Genomic DNA, 25,333 nt, shown 5'->3' on the forward strand with positions numbered 1-25,333 from the left:
ACCCAAACTGCGTTGGCCGTTGGGGGCAAGGGATCCCCGCGCTTGGCCTGCGGACTCCTGGCCCTGTGCTCTCCGCACACCGCGGAGGGTGGTCCTTGTCGCGTCCCAAGGTGTTCTGCCATTACTGCGACTCCTCCCAATACAGCTGTTTCTTAGTCTTCCTTTCTTCCTTTGCTTCATTTTCTTTTTTCTTTCTTTTTTTTTTTTTTTTTGGTACAGGGGATTGAACTCAGGTCCTTGCGCTTGCGCAGCAGGCGGCGAAACTACTGAGCTAAATGCCCGGCCCTGCTTCTTTTTCTTTTAAACCCTGTTCTGCCAAGTCTCGCTGGAGAAAGAAAACACAGACACTGGCCCTAGTGGTCCCAGACCTCCGCGGAGAGAGGAGAAAGGTGGGGAAAACAAAGGCCAGTGAAGGGTAAGACTGGAGGGATCTGACGTGAAGAGTCGCCATTCACCTGTCATCAGCCAACAGTAGAGCAAGTTCACATCCCACAGTTTAGAAGAGGCCAGTTTCCCAAAGGTCCCAGTAGAAAAATGCAGCCTAGAACCCAGGAGTACTCGAGGCTTCTGTCACCACTGGACGTCAAAAAGGGTCATTTGATGACACTTAACCACTTGTGAGGTATGGGAATTTCAAACTACGGGTAACAACAAAAGCTGTTTCTTTCTTAAAACTCAAGACCAGTCTCCAAAACCCGTAATACATGCGCCCACGGGCTATATTGATACTTGAATGACAGAAATGCAAGGAATGTTCACACAGTCACACAGAGAAGGGTGGAGAAATTTTAGCGAACATTTTCATCATATTTTAACCCCTGTGATGTTTTACGTCGTGTGCAAATATTTTCTTTTTTTTTTCTATTTTAGTTACATATGCATAATATTAAAAGTTTCTATGGTTTTCAAAGAGCATAATAGTTTTAATATGTTTAAACTTTGACAACACAAACAGGTAAAGAAAGAAACTAAACACATCCAGTTCATAATAATTTATTATGTGGAAGCTTCCAGGTGATTCAGTGAAGTGACTTGCCCTAGATCCTGAAATGTTTAGTTAGGGTTCTGTAAACTTGAACGGATGAAGGAAAGAGAAATAAAATTTAGTGTGTAGTGTGGGTCAGTCATTTTGCAAATGTAGAAAAAAAGTGGTAAGAAATATTTCAACAGTTTTGATGTGGAAATTTAACAATTTTGTTTTTCATCTTTTGCACTTTCAAAGTGTTAAAAGTCTTCTGCAGCTATACAGATGCATCTTTGAAAGATCTTTCCTAAGAGAAAAAAATTAATGGTTTTTACACTTGCTAATGTTTTGTTCTCTGGTTTTGATTGAGCAATTAAGCTCTATTGTAAAAGGGGTTAAAAACAGGATGGGGATAAAAAGAGCTAACTAGACACAAGAGACTACAAAAACTGAGCCTGCACAAAGATTTAACCTGGCCAGTGGTGGGAGAGAAACATCAGCTCTCTTAATCTTCCCAACAACCTAGGCTTTACCTTTCAAATGAGGAAACCAAAAAATAGAAAGAGTATGTACATTGTTACACTTTACCACTGCCTCCTTTATATCAAGTGGTAAGAGTTTGGGCTGGGATTGTAGCTCAGATACAGAGCACTTAACCTAACATGCACAAGGCCCTGGGTTTTATCCCCAGCAACACACACACACACACACACACACACACACACACACACACACACAGACTTTGTCAAGCAAATAAATACTGAGGGAAAAACATAAGAAGTGATTCCAAACATCTATGGACAAGGACTGTGTTCAATGCTAAGAAGACCGAGTGGTTTTTTTGTAAAACAACTGTCCTAGAAAGCATCTGCCATGAGTGGGAGAACCCCCCCGCCCAAAAAAAGTGCTGTGATGAAGGCTAACATTCAAGGTGTTAGAAAGTAAGACAACAGCCAGGGAAAGAAAACCAATAAAAGGTACTGCTTTAGCAGAGCCCAAATATTGAGTTATCCCCTAATAAGCCTAATGATCCCCTAATTTGTTTAATTTATTTAGGTACTGTGCATCATAGAGGAGGGGCATTCATTGATCTTTCAGAGAGCTTAGAAGGAGTCACATACAAATAGATAGCTGAAGAATGAGAAACTGAGTGGAGAAAGGAAACGGAATAAATGTGTATAAAGGTCTTTCGGGAGGAGAGAACATTGCAAGCCTAAGAAACTGAAAGGAGACCATTGTGACTGAAGAATAGGTTTCAGGGAGAGTGCTTCAGTATGAAGCTGGAGGTCAGACTAAGCAGAACCTTCCTGACTGTATTAAAAATCCTAATCTTAAAGCTCATAGAGTGAGAAGGGATCTGACATAGATCACACATGGCCAGCATTGGACCAATTCGAATCTTCAAGTGGTAGGTAGTGTGTGGTGTTGGTTGTAATTCAAGTTAATTGGGATAGTGTAACTGGCACTGCAAAGCACAACTTTTAAAGTTGTTTGCTGTTTTGGTTTTTTTTTTTTTCTTTAGAGACAAGTGGCTTCCTGGGGCCTGCGCAATTAACAGCTTCCCCCATCTTTCCTCAGTCCAGGTGAATGAACAGAACCTGCGGAAGATGACAAGTACAGTTTCCTTTCCACTAGAAAAAAGACTGAGCTGAAGATTGCTAAAAGTGATAAAGCAAGTGTGGAGATTTGCATTATTTCTCTGTGCTTCCCCTCTCCTCTATTCCTTACTATAAAAGACCCTTGCCCGAGATACACAATCAGATAGATGGTGATTTGAGGCAAATAGGCCCCTCCATCTCCTCAGAGCTAGTATTGAGCTTATGAACCTAAGTGGCCAATAACAATAGGAGCAAGGAGAGGGCAACAAGTGGGAGAATTGGAACAATTTACCAAGTAAAAAGGGAGGTCTTAGTGTTAATGATGCTCCCTTAAAGTCACATACCAAACGAGGTTAGGAGAGCTTTTATTGGAAATAATAAGACTAGCTCTTGAATTTTCAGGGAGGATGAATGGACAGCCACTTGTCCCCTCGATCTAGAGCTACTATTGGATAAGCAGAGCATAAGAATTCCTCAGTTGTTCAATGGCCACCTATCATAGGTGACTTTGAATTAAAATGACCAATTGGAACTCAGTCTCTTGAACCCAGTTCTTCTGTTCATAAGGTTTAAAGGAAACTAGGATTTACAGAAAAACTGGTTATTTTGCATTTTATGTTTTTCAAAACTCAGGAGCTTAGTAGGAAATAGACTGCTTTCCAGATTGCCTGAGGAACCTTGGAACTCTTGATCCAGTATAGCTGATTACCCAACTCTATCTCAGGTCCTTCCTCTAGCTAGCTGCCTTAACTCATGAACTAAGTAAGTGAGCTGTTTTCTACTTAAGTGATAGGTTCAGATTCACATGTGGTGTCAGCAGAGTTCTGGGGTGCTGTGGGGTTCTTCTAGAGATTCTAGGTTCTTGTCCTGAACAAAGAATTGGTCAAAACAAGCAAAAAGGTAGCAAAGTTTTACATTTATTAAAGGTAGAAAAAGAAATATGCTCCGCAGAGTGAGTGTGGGGCAGTTAAAGGTAGGAAAAGAAGTGCACTCTGGAAAGTGCAGAGTGGGCCAGTGAAAAGGCTCACAGCAGCCATTAAACTCATGGTGACGTCAGATCTATATCCCCCAAGCTGACGTCAGATCTATGCCATGCTATCAAATGCCTGCTTGATTTCTCACAAAAGAATTGAAGATAGCATTTTCTGACTGATCCTAGGCACAGGGCTTGGAACAGTTTTTCTGCACATGTGTTCTGGATTTCTGTGATTGGTGGATCATACCCACTTGCCCGGCTGCTTTGCCATGCCCTAATCTCCCCACAGGAGGGTTGGATATAGATAGAAGGGGAGAAAGTCAGAGATGATTGATGATTTCTGGTGGGCCCAGTAGATGGGTACTAATGCCATTGCTGAGATCTGGGGTACACTAAGTTTAGACTCAAGCAGCCCTTGAAGGATGCATTGATAACAGCTTTCCTGGCTCTTAGCCCAGGCCTCTCATTGTTTTCTGGAATGTCTCTCTGCCTACTCAGAAGCTCTCTTTTTACCTCTCCATGAAAGCCCATCTTTCAAGCTCTCTAACTCCAGAATTTTGTTCAGTGTCAGGTTCCAACACCTTGTCTTTGCACTCCTTTCAATTCAAGTGTTTTTCACCCTTCTCGCTGTCCAGGATTTGGAGAGAAAAGGGGTCAAATGCTGCTTCATTTTCAATAAGGCTTTTGTATTCTTGAAACCTACTTTGGAAATGTATTTAAAGGCTGAGTGTCAGGAGAAAACCATGTCCTCCACCTTCTTAGGTTATTTAAGGCCCTGCAAATTAAATTCATAAAAGACATTAGCAAGACAAAAAAATCTTTTTTTCCTTTCTAAGTTCTTTTATTGGTATATTTTAGGTATACAATTCGTTTACATTTATCATTGGGTGTTTGTACCTGTACATGATGTATCTTGGTTCTTATTTTTTCCCCATTACCTGTGTGCCCTTCACCCCCTCCTCCCTTCCCTATTTACACACACATCATTTACATTTTTTTTTCTTTTCTCATTAGTTTTTCCTTTCCCTCCTTTCCTTTCCCCTTCCCCTCCCTTCACCCCTTCGTCTTTAGACCTTTTTTCCCATTTCAAATTATCAGTTATTCATTTTAATCATTTTAACCCTTGTTTACACTATCAGTTTCTCACACTAGTGAAACTATTCAGTATTTACACATGTGTGTCCTATTTATTTCACTTAAGAGTATGGCCTCTATATACATCCATTTAGCTATAAATGACTCTAGTTTCTTGTTCTTTATGTCTGGGTAGTACTCCATTTTATTAAAAAAACACATCTTCTTTATCCAGTTTCCAGTTGATGGGCACTTGGGCTGCTTCCAAGTTTTAGCTATTACAAACTGTGCTGCTATGAACATGGGTGCACATATATAGCTGTGGTATGATTCTTTTAATTCTTTGGGGAAGATACCCAGCAGGGGAATTGCTGGGTCAAATGGGACTTCTGGTCCTAGTTCTTTGGGGTATCTCCATACTGATTTCCACAGTGGTCACACCAGTCTACACTCCCACCAGCAATGGAGAAGGGTTCCTTTCTCCCCACACCCCTGCCAGCATTTGTTATTGGTTGATTTCTTGATAGCAGCCATTTTTTCTGGGGTGAGGTGGAATCTCAGTGTTGTTTTCATCTGCATCTCTCGAATGACCAGTGATGTTGAACATTTTTTCATGTATTTGTTTGCTGCGAGAAAAAAATCTTTAAATACACACACATACTGGGACATTTACAAAGACATATCAATCCAAAAAGTGGTTAGTATTCGGGGCTTATATACCATCTTTATAGGGAATGGAGAGGAGCAGAGGGTACTTCTTGACTTCTTCAAGAGAGGGGAGGAAAAGTAAGGGCACTTAGACAAAAGCAGATGACTTTTTAGACAGATAAATATGCCCTTAGGAGAAGAGATGGTAGATATATTTTTGTAATGGTTTTGTAATACCAGCCTATCTATGAAATTATTACAAGTGCTCCCAGGAGATGATTTATGACAATAGGAATCTTTGATAAAGGTAAAGGTAAAGCCCAGGATGTAGCTCAGTGGCACAGCACCTGCCTGGAAAGCACAAAGCCCTGAGTTCAATTCCCAGTACAAAAAAAAAAAAGGTAAAGGATTTCAGAAACTTACATGCCTTCCATTCAAAATAATTTTTATGCCACACAGGCATAATCTGAACCCCTGCAATTGTTCTCTTTGTAGTGTTGCTGTAACAACACTAAAGTCCCTGTTAGGCACTGTAAATGCATCTGACTAGGCAAAGAATCAGGAAGTACAAAGAAAAGATTAGAATTATGTTTTAGGAGACCAAAATATACAGAAAATTTCATGAAATAGAAGTATACTACTTGATGCTATCATATAGACATTCATATAACCCATTTGGGTCAAGAAGTAGAAAATTATTGGGCCAGGGATTTAGCTCAGTGGCACCACACCTGCCTTGCAAGTGAAGGTCCTGAGTTCGATCCTGGGTACCAAAAAAAAAAAATTATTAACACTTCAAAAGACCCTAGTGTGCCCCTTCCCTTGCTTATAACCCTAGAGATAGTTGCTATCATAATTATTTTTTCTTTCTTTCTTTCTTTCTTTCTTTCTTTCTTTTGATAGCACTGGGAATTGAACCCAGGGCTTTCACACAGAGCTACATTCTCAAACCATTTTTTAATTTTTAATTTTTCATTTTTTGATATGATGCCTTGTTAAGTCACTAAATTGCCCAACCTGGGCTTGAATTTGTGATCCTCCTACCTCAGTTTCTCAGAATGCTGGAATTACAGGCACGTGCCATCACACCTGGCACTTTCTGGCTTTTCTTTACAACTGTGCTGCCTAATTACTCAGGCTTAAACAATGTAGTTTATTTCTATATTTGACCGCTATGTAAATTAAGTCATAGAATAAGCTTGTTTTACCATATTTTGAATTTTTTGCTCAACCTTATGCCTTTAAGATTTACTCATATTGATGTCTGTAGTTTATTGATTTTCATTGATGTATATTTATTAATTCCATGGATGTACCATAATTTATTCTACTGTTGCTGTGCATGTTTGCAGTTCTTTGCTTTCAGCTACTATTAGCAATGCTGTTGTGAAAGTTTACACATATACGCACATATCATAGAGCACATAAACACACATTTTTTAGGAGTTTTTATCTGTTTTTTTTTTTTGGTACCGGAGATCGAATTCAGGACCTTGAGCTTTCAAGGTAGGCAGCAGCACCACTCAGCTAAATCCCTGGCCCCCGAGAGTCTTTACCTTTTTATATGATTCCAGCTTTGTAGAACATCCATATCTTTAGCTTTATAATATCATACTAAAGTTTTCCAAAATGATTGTACTTATTATATCACTAATAACAATGTATAAAAGTTGCTGTTGCTCCAATTCCATCAATATGCGACTTTCGAGACATTTTCATTTTTGCCAATCTAATGGATATGTAATATCAATTTATTGTGGCTCTGTTTTGCATTTTCCTGACTACTAATGAAGAAAAAGCACCCTATGAGCATTGTCTCACTCTTTAGATCTGTTCACATTTGTGGATTGGGTTGTTTGTATTTTTCTTGTTGATGTGTATAAATTTATTGTATAACATGGAAATAATTTTTGTTGATTTGTGTGTTACAGATGCTTTACCCACTTTACAATTTGTCTTTTCACTCTCTTAAGATCTTTTGATGAAAAAAATTCTTAATGCAATCAATTTTTCACTCTTCTTTATGATTAGTGGTACCTGTGTCCTATTTAAGAATCTCTTCCAACCCTACATCATGAAGACTGTTATGCTGATTTTTAAAACTTTTATTGCTTTTAACATTTCTAGCAGATTCCCCGGTGGTGCTGGTGCCACTGAACCTGGTATCACTCTTTGACAAGCCTCACCACCCCTTCCCTGTACCAGTGGGGAGAGGACCTCCCACAGGCATCCCCTGTGCACGCTGTGGTTGCCAAGTTTCTATTCCAGCCTGGCTTAGCTGGATCTTACAAGACTGAAATCAAAACATTGGCTGACCTACAATATCATCTAGAGGCTCAACTGGGCAAGAATCCACTTATAAGATCATCACTAAGATCATCATTGAGGTGGTTACCTTTGAGGAAGCTCCCCACCACCATCCCAAGCTCCTAGGGCAGAGAAGCTGAGCCAGTCCCAGCACCCAGAAGGAAGCTCCCCCGCTGCCATCCCAAGCTCCTAGGGCAGAGAAGGTGAGCCACGCAGGTGCCAGAAGCACCCCCCTCCACCGCTGTGGAAATGAGAAGACACGTAAACAAGTCTCAAAAACAGACTTCTGGATCACCTACAGCAACTCCAAAAGGAAACGGGAAGGAACAATCTGATACTCAACCACCTGGACTCTCTCAACTGGCAACAAAAGAGGATCTGGGAAAAATGAAATCAGAAATAATTACTCAGATAACAGCACAGATTTTGCTCATGGTGCAAGACATGATTAGTAAATCTAGAGAGGACACAGATAAAATAAATAGAGGATCTGAGGAACATGATGGAATCCCAACACAGGAAACAAATGGAATCCATAAAACAGATGCAAACAGATTACCAGGAGATTAAAAATTCCATCAAAAGTCTGCGCAGCAGAATGAACCAATGTGAGGACAGAATTTCAGATATAGAAGAAAAGATTGCAATTAGTGAGGAGGAAAAGAAAAATTGCTTTAAAATTGTAAAGGAACACGAGAAATCAATCCAGCAGCTGCTAGACGATGCAAAGAATAACATAAGACTGATTGGAGTCAATGAAGAAAGAGGAGAGAGTGCAAATGGCACAAAAAAACTGTTCACAGAAGTGATGGCAGAAAACTTCCCAAGGAGGGGAAAAGACCTTGACATACAGATAAGTGAGGCATATAGGACTCCAAATAGCCTTGATCAAAAAAAATCTACACATAGGCATATAATAGTTAGGATTCCAGAAATCCAACAGAAGAACAAAATTCTACAAGCAGTGAGAGAAAAGAAACAAATCACATACAAAGGAAAGCCCATCAGAATTACAGCAGACTTCTCAATGCAAACCCTCAAGGCAAGAAGAGCTTGGAGTGATGTATTTCAACCCCTAAGGGAAAACAGCCTCCAACCCAGATTGATGTACCCTGCAAAACTATTTGATGGAGAAATAAGATGCTTTCATGACAAAGAGCACCTCAGGAACTTCATGAATATCAAACCGGCACTCCAAAAAATTTTAGACAATACCCTAGGAAAAGACAATGAGGATCACAACCCCAGGAAACCCAGCAGAGTGAATCCATTGGATGTGACAAATTAAATGCAAAGGGGGAGAATCCAACAAAAAGAAAAAGTCATGACAAGGCTTTTAAAACTTTTAACTTCATCTCCCTAATGAGTGTATAATTCAATCTTGTTATTGTACTGATGAGTATTTTTCTGATTCTAGAGTTGCACACCTTTCCTTGTGCTATACTGGCTATTTATCATCTTCTTACATCTACATTTTAATTGGGTTTTCTATTAATGAGCTCTAAGAATTCTTTATATATTCTGCTCATAGGTTATATGCATGTAAGTATGGTCTGTTTAAGGACTACTTTTCATTTTAATGATGTCATTTAAAGTTCTAAATTTTGATGGAATCTCATTTATCAATTTTTTTCTTTTATACATCATGTCTTTTGTATCCTAGGTAGTTCTTGCCTACCCTGAATTCATAAACATTTTCCCTTATAATTTCTTCTTAAAGTTTTGTACTTTTAGGCTTTCATATTTAGGTTCATAGATCCCTTCAAGTTATTTTCATGTATGGAAATAAAGGGTTGAGGTTAATTTTTTATATACAGATACTAGGTGTTCTACTGCCATTTGCTGTAAACACTACCTCTTCCTCGGCTCTTGAATTGAGTTTATATTCTATAAAATGCTAATGTTAAATCATCTTTCAAAACTCAGTGGACTATATATGTGTGGTTCTATTTCTAGATTATCTGTTTTATTCAAATGATCTATATGTCTTTCCTTATACCAACACTTCCTTGATTATTGTAGCTTTAGAAAAAGTCTTAAAATTAGGTACTAAACGTCTTCTAACACTGTTTTTTTTAACTTTTCTAGGTCCTTTGTACTCCTACATAACTTTTAAATTTCAATATCCAATTCTTCATTTATAGCAAGTATACACAGACCTGAATTTTTATATATGCCTTGTATTTTCTAATCCTGCTAAATTCAAATACAAGTTCTAGGGGCTCCTAGAGATTTCTTAGTATTTTCTCTGTAGATGATCATTTCATCTACATATAAAGATTTTGCTTCTAAGTTGCCATTCCTATCCTAATTGTGTCATTTTATTGCCAGACTATTTTGGTGGGGACTAAGTTTCAAAGTTTAATGGACAGGTAAAGAGTAAGCATATCTGCCCTTGTTCCCCACCTTAAGGAGAAAGCATTGTATCTTCTCCATTCATATAAGGTGTTCTTGCTGGAAGTATGGAGTACATGACTTTAATCTGTTGAGAAGGTTCTGTTCTACTTCTAATCTCCTGATAGCTTTTACCATGAACAGCTGTAGAATTTAGTCCAATACTCTTTCTCCAACTAGTGACAGGATCATATGGCTTTTTCCTTTCCTCTGTTAAAATGATGACTTTTGGGGGTGGATCTTCCAGTGCTGAACCAACACTGCCATCCCTATAACAAAACCACTTTCTACATACTGCCTGATCTGACTTCTAATAGTTTGTTTTGTTCAACAAATTTCTATCTATGTTCATACTTTTTCTTCTATTATCTTTATCCAGTTTTAGGATTAGCACAATGTTGATTTCCTAAAATGAGTGGAAAAGTGTTCCTTCTTTTTTCTGCTTTAATTTTTTGATATAATTTATCAGTTAAAATGTATATGAGCCTGCTGTTGTCATATAGGTAGGTTTTCAATCTTGGAATATACTTTCTTTAATAGGTGCCATTCAAATTTTATATTTCCTCCAGAGTTAGCTTCATTAATTTGTCTTCCAAGGTACTTCTTAGAAGTTGTCAAATTTATTTCAAAACAGATTTTTGAAATATGCTTTCTATATCCTTTTAAATTCTGTAAAATCTGTGGTAATGTCTCCTAGATCTTGATATTGTAATTTTAAAAATCTATAATTGATATTGTGTAACAGGAAGTAAAGGTGTAAAGGAGCAGGGGAAGTGGGAGGGGTAGGGGAAAGGAAAAAAGGGAAAGAAAAGATTTGAGAAAAGGAAAAAAAATGGAAACAAAGTTTTTGCAAATAGGGAAGGGTGGAGGGGGTGAAGGGAGGGCAAGGGAAGGGGAAAAAAATTAAGAACCAAGATACTCATGTAATGGTGCAAGATCCCAATGATGAATATAACTGTATTTTATACCGAAAATGTACCAATAAACTTAATGGAGGAAAAAAAAACTTTTATTGCTTTATTTTCTTTTTTTTTGGTACCAGGGATCGAACTGAGGACCTTGCGCCTGCAAGGCAGGTGAGGAATCAGTGAGCTAAATCCCGGGCCCACTTGCTTTATTTTCTAAATTTGGTTCTAGAACTTTAATTTTTTATGTATAGAGCAAAGGAGAAATCTATAGTTTCTTACCTACTTACTTTTCTCATTGCTGAGTCAAAAATACCCAATACCCAAAGTTAAAGGAGGAAGGGTTTACTCAAGCTCTCAGTTTATAGAGGTTTCAATCCATAATGGGCTGGTTCCAAGACAGGATAGCATGGCAGAGGGGCATCACAGAGGAGAAACAGTCCGTGGCAAACCAAGACAGGCAGAAGGCAGCCAGCAGTGAAGTAGCAAGCACCAACCTACAACAGCTGTCCTTTTTCTGTCCTTTATATTCTATCCAGGCTACATGCCCCTAGGGAGAGTAGCACCCATACCCAGAATAGGCCTTCCCATTATCCACACCAAGAACTATGCCAAACCAATCAGTGGACTAATTTAATAATCACACACCCTTGATCCTAGCATCACACACTTAATTCCAGCATCACACACTCTACATCAGGCCATGTCCAAAAAACCCCACCTAGGACCACATGAGGTTTTAGGGGGACATCTAGACACAAGCCATAAAACGTACTCCATTTGGAAAATTAAACCACCACCATGTATTGAAAGGTGGTGCTCTCCACCCTCCCCTGCAGTTCTACCTTTGAATGTCAGCTTTGTGTTACCATAACAAAATGCCTGAGATAATAATCCTAAAAAGAGGAAAGGTTTATCTTGACTCACAATTTTAGAGGTTTCAGCACATGGTAGGTTGCCCATTGCTTTGGGGCCTGTGGTAAGGCAGTACATCATGGCAAGACTGTGTGGTGGAAGAAGCTGCTTACCTCACGGTAGCCAGAAAGCAAAAGAGAGAGGGGGAAAGAAGGGGCTAGGGTCCCAATATCCCCTTTAAGGATACGGTCCTAGCAATGTAGCGCCTTTCTTTTTTTTTAGTACCAGAGATCAAACTCAGGACCTTGCGCTTGTGAGGCAGGTGGCAGCACCACTGCGCTAAATCCTCAGCCTCTTGATGTAGCTCCTTTCTATTGGACCCCACCTCCTAAAGATTCTAACACTTCCCAATAGCACATAGGCCTTTATCACATGATCTTTGAGGGACAACCCAGATCCAAACTAGCACTTAGTCATAAACCATGAAATCATATATGGGTGAAATTGTTTCTGATATTGGTATTATTTTCTGTCAATTAGTTGTCCTTTGTACTATTCTGTTTAAGATTTGGTGGGCTCTCATGAATAAGACTGACTTGTAATTTTTTTTTTTCTGGTTACATCTTTCCCTGGGTTTGGTATTAAAGCTATCCTAAAGTGAGTTGGGGAATATGCTTTCTTTTTCCTGGTCAATTGTCATTATTTTTACTCATTTATTCTTCTTGTCTTTGGAATCAGGTTTTCAAAAAAACCCAGAAATCCATTTGGATTTTTATTAAAATTTATTTATGTATGTTAAATTTCAGGGAAAATAATACCCTTCCACATGGGCCTTCCCTTTCTAGAATATACTATGACTCTGCATTTGTTCAAGTGTCCTCATATTTTACAAAATTTTTCTCATTTTCTTTACATAAGAGTATAAATTGGTAGGAAAGTTGTCCAGCATGGTAAACTCATGAGAAGGTAGAGACCTTCCCTCTTTGCCCACTCTTTTGAGAGCCAAGATATTTGTTTCTCTGTCGGGATCTGTTTGGCTACCAGCAGCCAAAATAAGCCTTTGGGTAATGGTCCTTCCCCACCCTTAGCTTTATGCAGCAGTTTTTGGAATTTCAGGATACTGTGACCTCTGAACAGTCCTTCACAGGATTAAGAGCTAATGTTTCATATGCCAATCCCTTCATGCCTCTCATGCCACCAAACATCATCTCCACAGTGATATGGTCCACCACCACCTTGCAGTGTTGCTGCCTGAAGGCCATAATTCTGGGCTGCTCCTTAGGTATCAGGTCGGTTAATACTGTGTACCTTTCAAATTCATGGAAGACACACTGGCATGTTGGGCAATAGGAACAAGACAGTATGCATTCTCTGAGTCATCCTTGAACTTTTACCTCCCAGCTGCTCCCCAAACCTGGAGATGTGGTTGCTGAGATTTGGGGTCCTGGTTGTAGTCACCTTAAGGGAACTGCAGCTGTCAGGTGAACCAGGCAGTCATCTCACTCAATATGTCATCTCCTTGGCTCCAAAGTTCTGGGTCCATCTATGATTAAAGTCATGGTAGGAGAACCCCAGGTCTGGTGAGGAGAAAGGAGAGTAGGATGGCCCTACAGCAGGAACGAGAAAGCTACCTTTGCCAGAAACCTCGAAAGTGGTTGAAAGCAACATTCTGAAAGCAAACATTCTTGTTATAATGACATATGGTGAGTTTTATATTACTTTTCACTGTAACTATTTTATATCAAATCAAGAAGAGATTTCAGTCATTTTCCAGTGTGTTTGTATTTATGTTCATTAACTGGTTTATCAATTCAAGAGCCTTTTCATTTCTTCTATTTGAAATGCATCCATTCTAGTAAAGTCCAGCTTTTGATACGATATGAAATTTTGTTACAGTTTACTTCCTGATATAAGAATAGTTTCCATTGATAACATTCATCTTTTAATTTTTGTTTCATATTGCATTAATTTTTTATCTGAATTTTTCTCATTTGTAAAAACATTTAAAGATGACAAAAGACAACCCCTTTCATATAATTCATTAAGGTGATTGTAATTTCTTTTTTTTTTTTTTTTTTTTTGGTACCTGGGATCGAACTCGAGACCTTGCACTTGCAAGGCTGGTGCTGGAACCACTGAGCTAAATCCCCGGCTCCAATTGTAATTTCTTAAATGCCTTACTGAAATATTCCTAAAGGTCTTTCTGAATTATACTTTAAAATTATCTGTTTAATCTTTATTAACTTTTTGAATAAGCTATTGCCTGCGTTGGTGTTTTTCTTCCAAGTTTTTGAAGAATATATTTTAGAAACAATAAAATGTACTTAACCCTTATATGCAAAGCTTGAAAAACTTTATAATGAATACTCTGCTATATTAAACTTAAACTTTCCTAAAAATACAAGTGGAAAAATATATTTAAAATACTCTATGAGAGGAACCTGAAAAGAAAATAACTGTCATAAAATACCAATGGAGTTAACAACGGAGGAGGCAGTTTTTTCCCTCATCAGACTGAGCTGCATGCAGTGCTTTTCCTGCACATTTATTAATATCTTTGAACACCACCAGGAGCTCTTAACTCCTCTGAGACAGTTGTCAAACAATTCTCCTTGAATGTTTCCACCTACAGGATACTATTATTCAAAACTTTTTTCCATGATGTTACATGAAGCTACAATTTCAGTTTTAAATTGATTTTTGAAAAGTTAGAAACTGGGGTCGATGTGCTACAGCTCCCAGCACGGAGGAGGAGGCTTCCAGGTCCATTTGCTACAGCTCGCAGTGCACAGTAGGAGGCTTCCGGGCCAATGCACCACCCCTCCCAGCACAGAGGAGGCTTCCAGATCGATGTGCCACAGCTCACAACACAGAGGAGGAGGCTTCTGGGTCAACATGCCACAGCTCTCAGTGCAGAGTAGGAGGCTTCCAAGTCAATGTACAACTGCTCACAACACAGAGGAGGTGAGCTGCTCCTGCGCCAGCAACACCCCCCACCATCGAAATGAGAAGACACATAAACAAGCCTCAAAACCAGACTTTCAGATCACCTACAGCAACCCCAAAGGGAAAGGAGATGGAATACTCTGATACTCAAACCTGTGGACTCCCTGAACTGGCAACAAAAGAGGATCTGGGAAAAAATGAAATCGGAAATAATTTCTCAGAAAACAGCAGAGATTGTACCCATAGTGCAAGACATGATTAATAAATCTAGAGAGGACACAGATAAACTAAATAGAGGAGCTGAGGAACATGATGGAATCCCAACATAGGAAACAAATGGAAGCCATAAAACAGATGCAAACAGGGCCCAGGGACTTAGCTCAGTGGTTCCGCTGCCAGCCTCCCAAGAGCAAGGACCCGAGTTTGATTCCCGGTACCAAAAAAACCAGATGCAAATAGATTTCCAGGAGATTAAAAACTCCATTGAAAGCCTACACAGCAGAATGAGCCAATATGAGGACAGAATTTCAGATACAGAAGATAAGATTGCAATTAGTGAACAGGAAAAGAAAACTTACTTTAAAATTGTAAAGGACCATGAGAAATCAATCCAGCAGCTGCTAGACGAGGCAAAGAAGAATAACATAAGAATGAATGGAGGCAATGAAGAAACAGAAGAGAATGCAGATGACATAAAAACAAACTGTTCACAGAAGTACTGGCAGAAAATCTCCCAAGCAAGGGAAAAGAACTTGACATACAGATAAGTGAGGCATATAGGACTCGAACTAGCCTTAATCAAAAAAAATCTACACATAGGCATATAATTATAAGATTCCAGAAAGCCAAAAAAAGAACAAAATTCTAAAAGCAGTTACAGAAAAAAAACAAAACACATACAAATGAAAGGCCATCAAATCACAGCAGACTTCTCAATGCAAACCCTCAAGGCAAGAAGACCTTGGAGTGATGTATTTCAAGCCCTAAAGGAAAACAGCCTCCAACCCAGATTGATGTACTCTGCAAAATGATCTTTCAAAATTCATGGAAAAACAAGATACTTTCATGACAAAGAGCACCTTAGGAACTTCATGAATACCAAACCAGCACTCCAAAAAATTTTAGACAAAATCCTAGGAAAAGACAACAAGGATCACAACCCCAGGAAGCCCACCACAATGAATCCATTGGGCATGACAAGAAATTAAAAGCAAAGGGTGAGAATCCAACAAACAGAAAAAGTCATGAAAATGATAAGTCAATATGTATCAGTTATAACCATCAATGTTAATGGTCTCAACTCACCAATCAAAAGAAACAGACTGGCAGAATAGGTCAAGAACCAAGATACAACAATATGCTGATACAAGGCACACACTTAATTCAAAAAGAAACTCATAGGCTGAAAGTTAAAGGGTAGAAAACAATGCTCCATGCAACAGGAACCAAAAAAAAAAAAAAAAACAGGAGTATCTATCTACTTTGCAGATCAAGTAGATTTCATACCAACACTGATTAAGAGAGAAAAGGATACTACATCCTTGTAAAGGGAACAATTCAAGAGGAAGAGGTGACAATCAAAAACATATATGCACCAAACACTAGTACGCTCAACTATATAAAACAAATACTAACAGACGTGATAAGTTATATAAGCACTAATACAATAGAAGTGGGGGACTTCAGTACCCCACTGTCACAAATAAATAGATCAACTAGAAAAAAACCAAGCAAACAAATATTAGAACTCAATCAAACTCTTGAACAAATGAACTTAACAGCTGTTTACAGAATCTTCCACCCCACAAAATCAGAATACACATTCTTCTCAGCTGCACACAGGTTGTTCTCCAAAATAGACCACATACTCACTCATACAACATGTTTAAGTAAGTGCAAAAGAAATGAAGTTATCCCCTGTATATTATCAGACCATAGTGTAATGAAATTTGAGATCAATAGCAAAAGAAACTACAAAAATTTCCTAAACACATGGAAATTGAACAACACACTTCTGAATAACCAATGGGTCACAGAGGAAATTAAAGAAGAAACTAGACAGTTCGTACAATTAAATGACAATGAAAATACAACATATCAGAATCTATGGGACACAATGAAAGCACTCTTACAAGGGAAATTCATAGCAGTGAATACTCATATTAGGAAAACAGAGTGAGCCAACTAAACAACCTGATGGTGAACCTCAAGCTTCTAGAAAAAGAAGAGCAGGACAAACCCAAAACTCATGCAAGGGAGGAAATTATAAAGATCAGAGCAGAAATCAATGCAATGGAGACTAAGAAGCCAAGAGTTGGTTCTTTGAAAGAATCAACAAAATTGACAAACCCTTAGCCAAACTTATCAGAAAAAGGAAAGAAAAGGCCCAAATCCATGCAATTAGCAATGAAAATGATGAAATTACAATGGACACAGCAGAAATCCAGAAGATAATGAATACCTACTTCCAGAACCTATACACCAATAAGATGGAAAACACAGAAGAAATGGACAGATTCCTAGAAATGCGTGAATTACCAAAATTGAATGAAGATGACCTAAAAATTCTAAATGGCCCTATATCATTCAATGAAATTAAAAATGTAATTAAAAACTTACCAACTAAGAAAAGCCTGGGTCTGGATGGCTTCACTGCTGAATTCTACAAGACATTTAGAGAGGAACTACTGCCACTGCTGCAAAAACTCTTCAATGAAATTGAAAGGGAAGCAATACTCCAAAATTCATTCCTGGAAGCAAGCATCACCTTGATCCCCAAAGCAGAGAATAACCCAACCAAAAAGAGAACTATAGGCCAATCTCACTAATGAACATAGATGCAAAAATCCTTAATAAGATACTGGCAAATAGAATGCAGAAGATCATCAAGAAGATCATACACCCTGACCAAGTGGGATTCATCCCAGGGATGCAGGGATGGTTCAACATAAGCAAATCAATCAATATAATACACTACATCAGTAGAGCCAAGGACAAAAACCATCTGATCATCTCAACAGATGCAGAAAAAGCATTTGACAAAATCCAACATGCATTTATGATAAACACCCTACAAAAAATTTGAATAGATGATCTCTACCTCAATCTGATAAAAGCCATCTATGAAAAACCAACAGCCAATATCACACTAAATGGTCACAAACTGAATACCTTCACACTAAAATCAGGAACAAGACAAGGATATGCACTATCACCACTCCCGTTCAATATAGTTTTGGAAACATTAGCCATGGCAATTAGACAAGAGAAAGGAATAAAAGGAATAAAGATAGGAAATGAAGAAGTCAAATTGTCATTATTTGCAGATGACAGGATACTCTATATAGAAGACCCCAAGAACTCCACCAAAGTCTTCTAGACTTAATAACAAATTCAGTAAAGTAGCTGGATACAAGGTCAACGCTCAAAAATCAATAGCTTTCCTCTATATGAACAACAGACTCACTGAGAGAGAAATAGGGCAAACAATTCTTTTCACAGTACCATCCAAAAAAGTGAAATACCTAGGAATCAACCTAACAAAAGAAATCAAAGACCTCTTCTCTTGAAAACTATAGCACTCTGAAAAGAGAGATTGAAGATGATATCAGAAAATGGAAAGACATCCCTTGCTCCTGGGTAGGAAGGATCAACATAGTGAAAATGGCCATACTTCCAAAACTGTTATATAAAATCAATGCAATCCTAATTGAAATCCCAGCAGCATACTTCATGAACCTTGAGAAAATGATCCAAAAATTCATTTGGAACAAGAAGAGACCCAGAATAGCAAAAGCAATTCTAAGTAACAGAGACATGGCAGGGGGTATTACAACCCCCAACTTGAAACTATACTACAAAGCTACTGTGATAAAAACAGCATGGTACTGGCAAAGAAACAGACCTGAGGATCAGTGGAACAGATTAGAAGACGCAGAAACAACTCCAGACACACTCAGCCACCTCATCTTTGACAAAGGAGCCAAATACCCTCACTGGAGGAAAGATAGCCTCTTTAATAAATGGTGCTAGAAAAATTGGGTTTCAATTTGCCAAAGACTAAAACTAGACCTATATCTCTCACCATGCACTAAACTAAAATCAAAATGGATTAAAGATATAAATATTAAAACAGAATCGGGGCCGGGGATTTACCTCAGTGGTTCTGGCCCCTGCCTCGCAGCGCAAGGACCTGAGTTCGATCCCTGGTACAAAAAAAAAAAATTTTTAAATAGAAACGCTGAACTGGCTGGAACAGTGGTTAGGTAGAACTCTTGAAGACATTGGTGTAGGAAAAGATTTTATGAACAAAACCTCAATTGCCCATAAACTAGCACAAACAATCAACAAGTGGGATCTCTTCTTATTAAAAAGCTTCTGCACAGCAAGAGAAACCACCAACAGTGTGAAAAGACAACCCACAATGTGGGAAAAAATTTTCACCTGCTATTCCTCAAAGGTCTGCTATGGAGAATATATAAAAAACTTAACAAATCAGACCTCCCAAATTTAAAGACCCAATTCCAAACTGGACATTTGAAATGAACAGACATTTCTGACAAAGAAATACAAATAGCAAATAAAATATGAAAAGATGTCCAACATCACTGGTCATTTGAGAGATGCAAATGAAAACAAGGCTGAGATTCCACCTCACCCCAGAAAGAATGGCTGCTATCATGAAATCAACCAATAACAAATGCTGGTGGGGCTGTGGGGAAAGAGGAACACTGCTCCACTGCTGGTGGGAGTGTTGACTGGTGCAACCACTGTGGAAATCAGTATGGAAATACCTCAAAGAATTAGGACTGGAAGTCCCATTTGACCTAGCTATTCCACTGCTGGGTATCTTCCCCAAAGAATTAAAAGAATCATACCACAGTGATATACGTGCACCCATGTTCATAGCAGCACAATTTGTAATAGCTAAAACTTGGAAACAGCCCAAATGCCCATCAACTGGAGACTGGATAAAGAAAATGTGGTTTTTTTAATAAAATGGAGTGCTATTCAGCCATAAGAAACGAGAAATTAGAGACATTCATAGCTAAATGGATGCACATTGAGGCAATACTCTTAAGTGAAATAAATAGGACACACATGTGTAAATACCAAATAGTTTCTCTAGTGTGAGAAACTGAAAGTGTAAATAAGGACTAAAAGGTATAATAGAGAATGTGAAATAGGAAGAAAAGGGGCAAAGGGGAAGGGGAAGTGGGAGGGATAGAGGAAAGGAAAGAAGGGAATGGAATTAGTATGAGAAAATGAAAAAACAGAAGCAAAGTCTTTGTAAATAGGGAGGAATGGAGGGGTTGAAGGGAGGGCAGGGGAAGGGGGAAAAAATAAGAACCAAGAGAGATTATATAAAGGTGCAAATTTCCAATGATGAATGTCATTATATTGTATACCTAAAATGTACCAATAAAATAAGTTTTTTTTAAATGTTAAAAACTGCTCCTAAAGTTTTTGATATAGTAGCAGAGCACAATAATGGCCAACTAGTCGGTGTTGGTCATATCTAAATTGAATCTATGGTAACAGAGCAGTATTTGGTGTCTTCTTTATTTGTTAACTCCTTATGTATATATTTTCCCATTATTTCAATTCATTCTTCATAAATTAATAGTGTTTTCATTTGGGACATCTTTCCACATTCTTGTTTAAAAATGAGTTAGATCCAATAGCTATTTCTAGAATTTCCATTAAATTTTCATTATTTGAATCATGATTATTATTTTTACCAGTAACCCCACAAAGGTTCCCTTTAAATGAGGTAATTTCAACTATTCTTTTTAAGCATTTCAAAATAACATGGAATGGTATTATCTGTTTTTTTATTTATGTTTAATCTAAAGCAGTCTTCTTGCCCTCCATGCTTTGAGAGCTTTCAATTTATTCTTTCGATCTGAAAATCTACCTAATATAAATAATGTCTGTCTTGTTGAAAATGATTTATAAATACAACCAATTTTGATCATTTTTACCTAGGAATAAGCTAGCTAGAATCTCCTAGGAGCATTTATTTTTTCCAAATTATTTTTTGAAAAACATCTTTCCATTGCTATGGACTGAATTACTCCTCTTCAAAATTCATAGGTTGAAACCCTACCCCATGAAGTGCCTGTATTTGAAGAGAGGACCTTCACAGACCTTCAATTAATGTTAGATGAGGTCATAAGGATAGGACTCTAATCTAACTGGACTAGTATCATAAGAAAAGGGACACCACAAGTGTGTGTACACAAAAAAACTGTGTGAAGACACACCAAGGAGGTGGCCATCTACCAGCCAAGTAGAAAGGTCTTAGGAGAAACCAACCCAGCCAGCATCTTGATCTTGGATTTCCAGCATTCAGAATATGAGAAAAAAAAATTCTATTTATTAAGCCACCTCATCTGTGGTGTTACATTATGCGAGCCCAAGCAGACTAATACACCTATTTTATATTATTTGGTTCTATAAAAATATTTCTAAGTTTATAGAAACTTATTGTCTTTAAGTGTTAAATGACATTATTATTTTTTGTAATGGACTCAGTTTTAAAGAAAAATTTTTGTGATGATCTATCTTAAAAGACCACAGTCCTTTGTATATGTGCTGCCAAAGCGAGCACCACCACAGTCCTTTGTAAAAGTTAATGAAGTCATCAAGGTGAGGCTGCTCCTGACCTTTGTTCACCATAAAAATTGTGGTTTGCCTGCATATTGCCTTATATTTCTTCTGCTTTTTCACTTCTTCAGGAGTGTCTTGATTCTCCTAATCCTTATCTCTTTGTTGTCATTTGGATCATCTATATTTTCTTGGCTATCTTGAATGCTTTCTTTCCTTCATGATTTTAACAGAGTTTTAGTGTACCTTCCAATATACAGTAATCAGAGAATGTTTGATATTTTGAACATTTTGTGAATTGTCTTAAATTCTGTTTAAATATTTTGTTTCCAAAAGGATAGTCTTCTAGTTATATTTGAATCTTAGTATAATTAATAATCGTGGAAAAATATATAAAATAATCTTGAAATTTAAGCATGTTAAGGAGCAACTCAATGACATGCACATTTAAAATTTGCTGCAGTATTGTGATAAGCTGGAAAACCATGTAACCAAATCACCTATACTAGATACATTAGTTTATTGAGGAATTTTGTGCAGGAATTTTGTCTCTGGAACCTTCCTCTGGCTATTTTATTACATTAGTGGCAAGTTTACATGTCTTATTCCCTGTACTGCCAGGTTTTTTCAGTATAAGATGTACCAGATAGACTAAGATATCTATAATCATTAGTATACACAAAGCACATCTTTTTGTACAGAATCCACATTATTTTAGTGTTCCAATAAGTGTATGCCCTATAGAGAATTCTGATAAACTCTTGCACAATTCCTATAAAAAAGAAAAATATGAGATATATAATTGTATATGTTCTGTCATCAAATATATTCTTGAAAAGTATGAACTTTTAATTTCATTAGATGTTAATAAAAACTAAATCCATATACTGTTATTTTGCACATCTGATTGAAAGAATTTTCCACAGACTATTTTCTTGATCCAACATTACAAACTTTGTTTCTACCCCATTACCAACTTATTTTCACTATCTAGCAACCAATGATAGAGCCAGGTGAGTCGACAAAATGAGCAATTATAGTATCTTTAGAAGGTTCTATTACCCTGAGAATAACCAGAAAAGTGACTGTAAACCATGTAAATATGTCCCACGAGAAATAAAATAGTGTAGCTCTAAATCAACTACCTTTTAACTGGATCCCCAAAATATCTGAGCAATTCCAAACTACCCAACACAAAGGAAAGTATAATGAAAAAAAAGCTACAGTGGAAAGAGACAGGAATCTTTAACTGATTAGAATGAAAATATGTTACATGAACGGGACCGTAGTGCATGCCTATAATCCCAGCACTTACCAGAGGTTGAAACAGGAGGATCACGAGTTTAAGTCCCACCTCGGCAACTAAGCAAGATCTTGTCTAAAATGTTTTAAAAATAATAAAATAAAGCCTAGGCATGTAGGTCAGTGGTACAGTGACCCCGAGTTTGAAACCCAGTACCCCACCCAATCTTTCTTACACAGGCAAATTTTGATAAAGAGAGTGAGAAGGGGAGCTTGTAAGCACATTAGAGTCTCTGCACAGATTTGTAACTACTTTTTCTGAGGGACCCTGAAGTTGCAACTTCTTTGCTTCAGGGTAAATCTGTCTCTGGACCTAACTTTCCATGCTTTATTCCCAGTTTCCCTCACTGCCTTGAATACCTCTCTCCTTTTTCTCTTTCTAATCAATCCAGACACTTATTTCAAAACTTGATTCAAATGTCACTAATCCCTGAGAAAGGATGGGCTATATTTTGGAGATTTGATAAAAAGACACATCTGAGTTTCAATGTTGGTTGTGTAACATGTTGCTCGTGTGTCATAAGCAAATTATTAGTCTTGATTTCTTCATTTATAAAATTAGATAAGACCATATACCTTGCTGATTTCCCAGAATTTATTTTTGTTTAGTAGTTCATCAATCCAACTTTTATGTTATTTTAATTTCTCTTAAAAGTAACCTGGAATACTGACAAAAGAATGCTTAAGAGAGGTTTTAAGTCACATTTCTTTTTCTCTAGCATGATTTTATTATTTGAATGATGAACAGAATTGGAACTCAGTAGAATTAAGTGGGTAAGGCATTTGCCTCAGGCACAAAATATAAGGGAGTATTGAAAAACTCAGTAATCAATATGAATAATATTTTAATTTAATATTTTAATGATTACTAAAAATCTACAAAACAAAATATCAAAATTTTAAATAAAGGCAAGATCAGTATTACTCATTTTTCCTTTTGCCTCAGGCTTCATTACAGCTCAGCTTGGAACTGGTGATCAAAACTTGATGGAATAATCTCTCTTTATAATTATTTCAGGAAAACTTAAATTATTCTATTTTCAATTGTTTTTACAGACACCATCTTTCAACATCTCCCATCTTCATTTTTCTAGGCCTAAACATAGATCCCATAGAACAAATGAATATAAGCAAATCACTTTTATTTTATCTTAGAAATTTCTTCTGGCATTGAAAAGTAGCTTCCTGTTTTGAAAAACTTAATTTCTATTGGATACAAATTCACACTAGATGGTCTTTTTTATTTGTATTTATACTGAAGCAGTTCAAATTTCAGTTTCAACTCTTTACAAAATGGCTCACTAAGCGTACTTCAGAAACATTGTAATTCTCTTAGGCATTCCACCTATTTCTCAATAAGTCATTTTTATTTTCTATCTAAATTATTTACCCAAAACATATTTCTGACTTTCTAAAATGATGTGAAAAAATACTTCAAATATTTTACTTTAAATGTACTCATAAGGAGTACTCTCATACACAGTTGATGGAAGTGTAAACTGATACTTGATTTAGGTCAATTGAAAGTAACTATCAGGGCTGGGAGTGTAGTTCAGTGGTAGAGTACTCGACTTGCTTAGCTTGCATGATATCCTGGGTTCAAAACCCAGCACCACAAAAGCCTACTAAATTTTAAATATGTATAGCACGTATCACTTTAATAATTAAAATTATACATTGGAAAATTCTTTTTATTTCTTTTCCTCTAGGTGAAAGAGCACAGTGTTCCTAGATTCAAAGACTTCAGGCTGATGAAAGAGAAAAGAATGATCATTTGTGATATTTACATTGGGCGATATTTTAATGTTTCTTTGAGATGTTTTCATACTTAAATATCAATTATAACCCAACAGGAAGTATTAGATTCCATTTTGAAATTGGCTTATTTCTATACTTTGAAATTGAAGATAATTTTAAATTAAACGTAAATAAATCCTCAACCAAAGAATAAATGAATTAGTATACTAGCAACCATATTTCTTTTATAATTATTTGGCTTATTTTTTGAATGAGTAACACATAATCTTGGGACTCACAGTTCCCCTCCCTGGAGGCAATGGGTATCACCAGCTCTTGGGTAGCATTTCATATTTATTTTCTCTCTTTCCCTCTCCCTCTCACTCTCACTCTCCCTTTCCCTCTCCATCTCCCTCTTCCTCCCCCTTTCCCTCTCCCTCTTACTCTCCCTCTATTTGGTGATAGAGATCAAACCCTAGGGTCTCTCAGACTGAACTACAACCCTAGCCCCTCTCCCCTTTTTAGCACAAAAGTAATTCAATTTTTTAAATTGTATTATTTTTTATTTTTATTTTTTCTGGGGTTTTTTTTTGAAGTAAGGTCTTGCTATGTAGTTCAGGCTGAACCCGAAATCATGGCAATCTTCCTGCTTCAGCCTCCCAAGCACTGGGATTATAGATGTATGCCACCACACTAGCATCAGTAATTCAGTTTTTGCTACATGCAATACAGCCACTAAAAAGAATGAGAAAATTATTTTTAGTGGCTGTATTACATGTAATTGAAAGGATTTTAACTAGTTTCCTACAGATAGTCATTGATGGACCAGGGATTTAGCTCAGTGGCACTGCACCTGCCTTGCAAGCACAACATCCTAAGGTCAATCCCCGGTATAGAGGAGGAGGCGGAAGAGGAAGAGGAAGATGAGAAGAAAAGAAAGAATTCTACTGATAGTCATTGAGGTTATTTCTGGGTTTTTGCTATTACAAGCAACAGTACTCTATAACCTTGTGCATGT

At 37.4% G+C, this 25,333-nt stretch overlaps 1 long non-coding RNA gene across 2 annotated transcripts; it reads left to right on the plus strand.

Annotated features, from left to right (window-relative positions):
* Positions 1-8: 8 nt before the first annotated feature.
* Positions 9-24,539, plus strand: LOC110344450 (uncharacterized). 2 transcript variants are annotated; one of them, XR_002387041.2, is made up of 4 exons: positions 9-110; positions 220-622; positions 2,543-2,640; positions 24,288-24,539. It is a non-coding gene; the product is annotated as an uncharacterized LOC110344450 (long non-coding RNA). The 2 variants fall into 2 exon arrangements; XR_015447168.1 differs by having other exon boundaries at positions 10-110; positions 2,543-2,636; positions 24,288-24,536.
* Positions 24,540-25,333: the final 794 nt, after the last annotated feature.

This window comes from Heterocephalus glaber, unplaced genomic scaffold (genome assembly GCF_053883595.1).
Source record: "Heterocephalus glaber isolate CG9 unplaced genomic scaffold, H.glaber_assembly_v1.0 deba00000347, whole genome shotgun sequence".
Classification (NCBI taxonomy): domain Eukaryota; kingdom Metazoa; phylum Chordata; class Mammalia; order Rodentia; family Bathyergidae; genus Heterocephalus; species Heterocephalus glaber.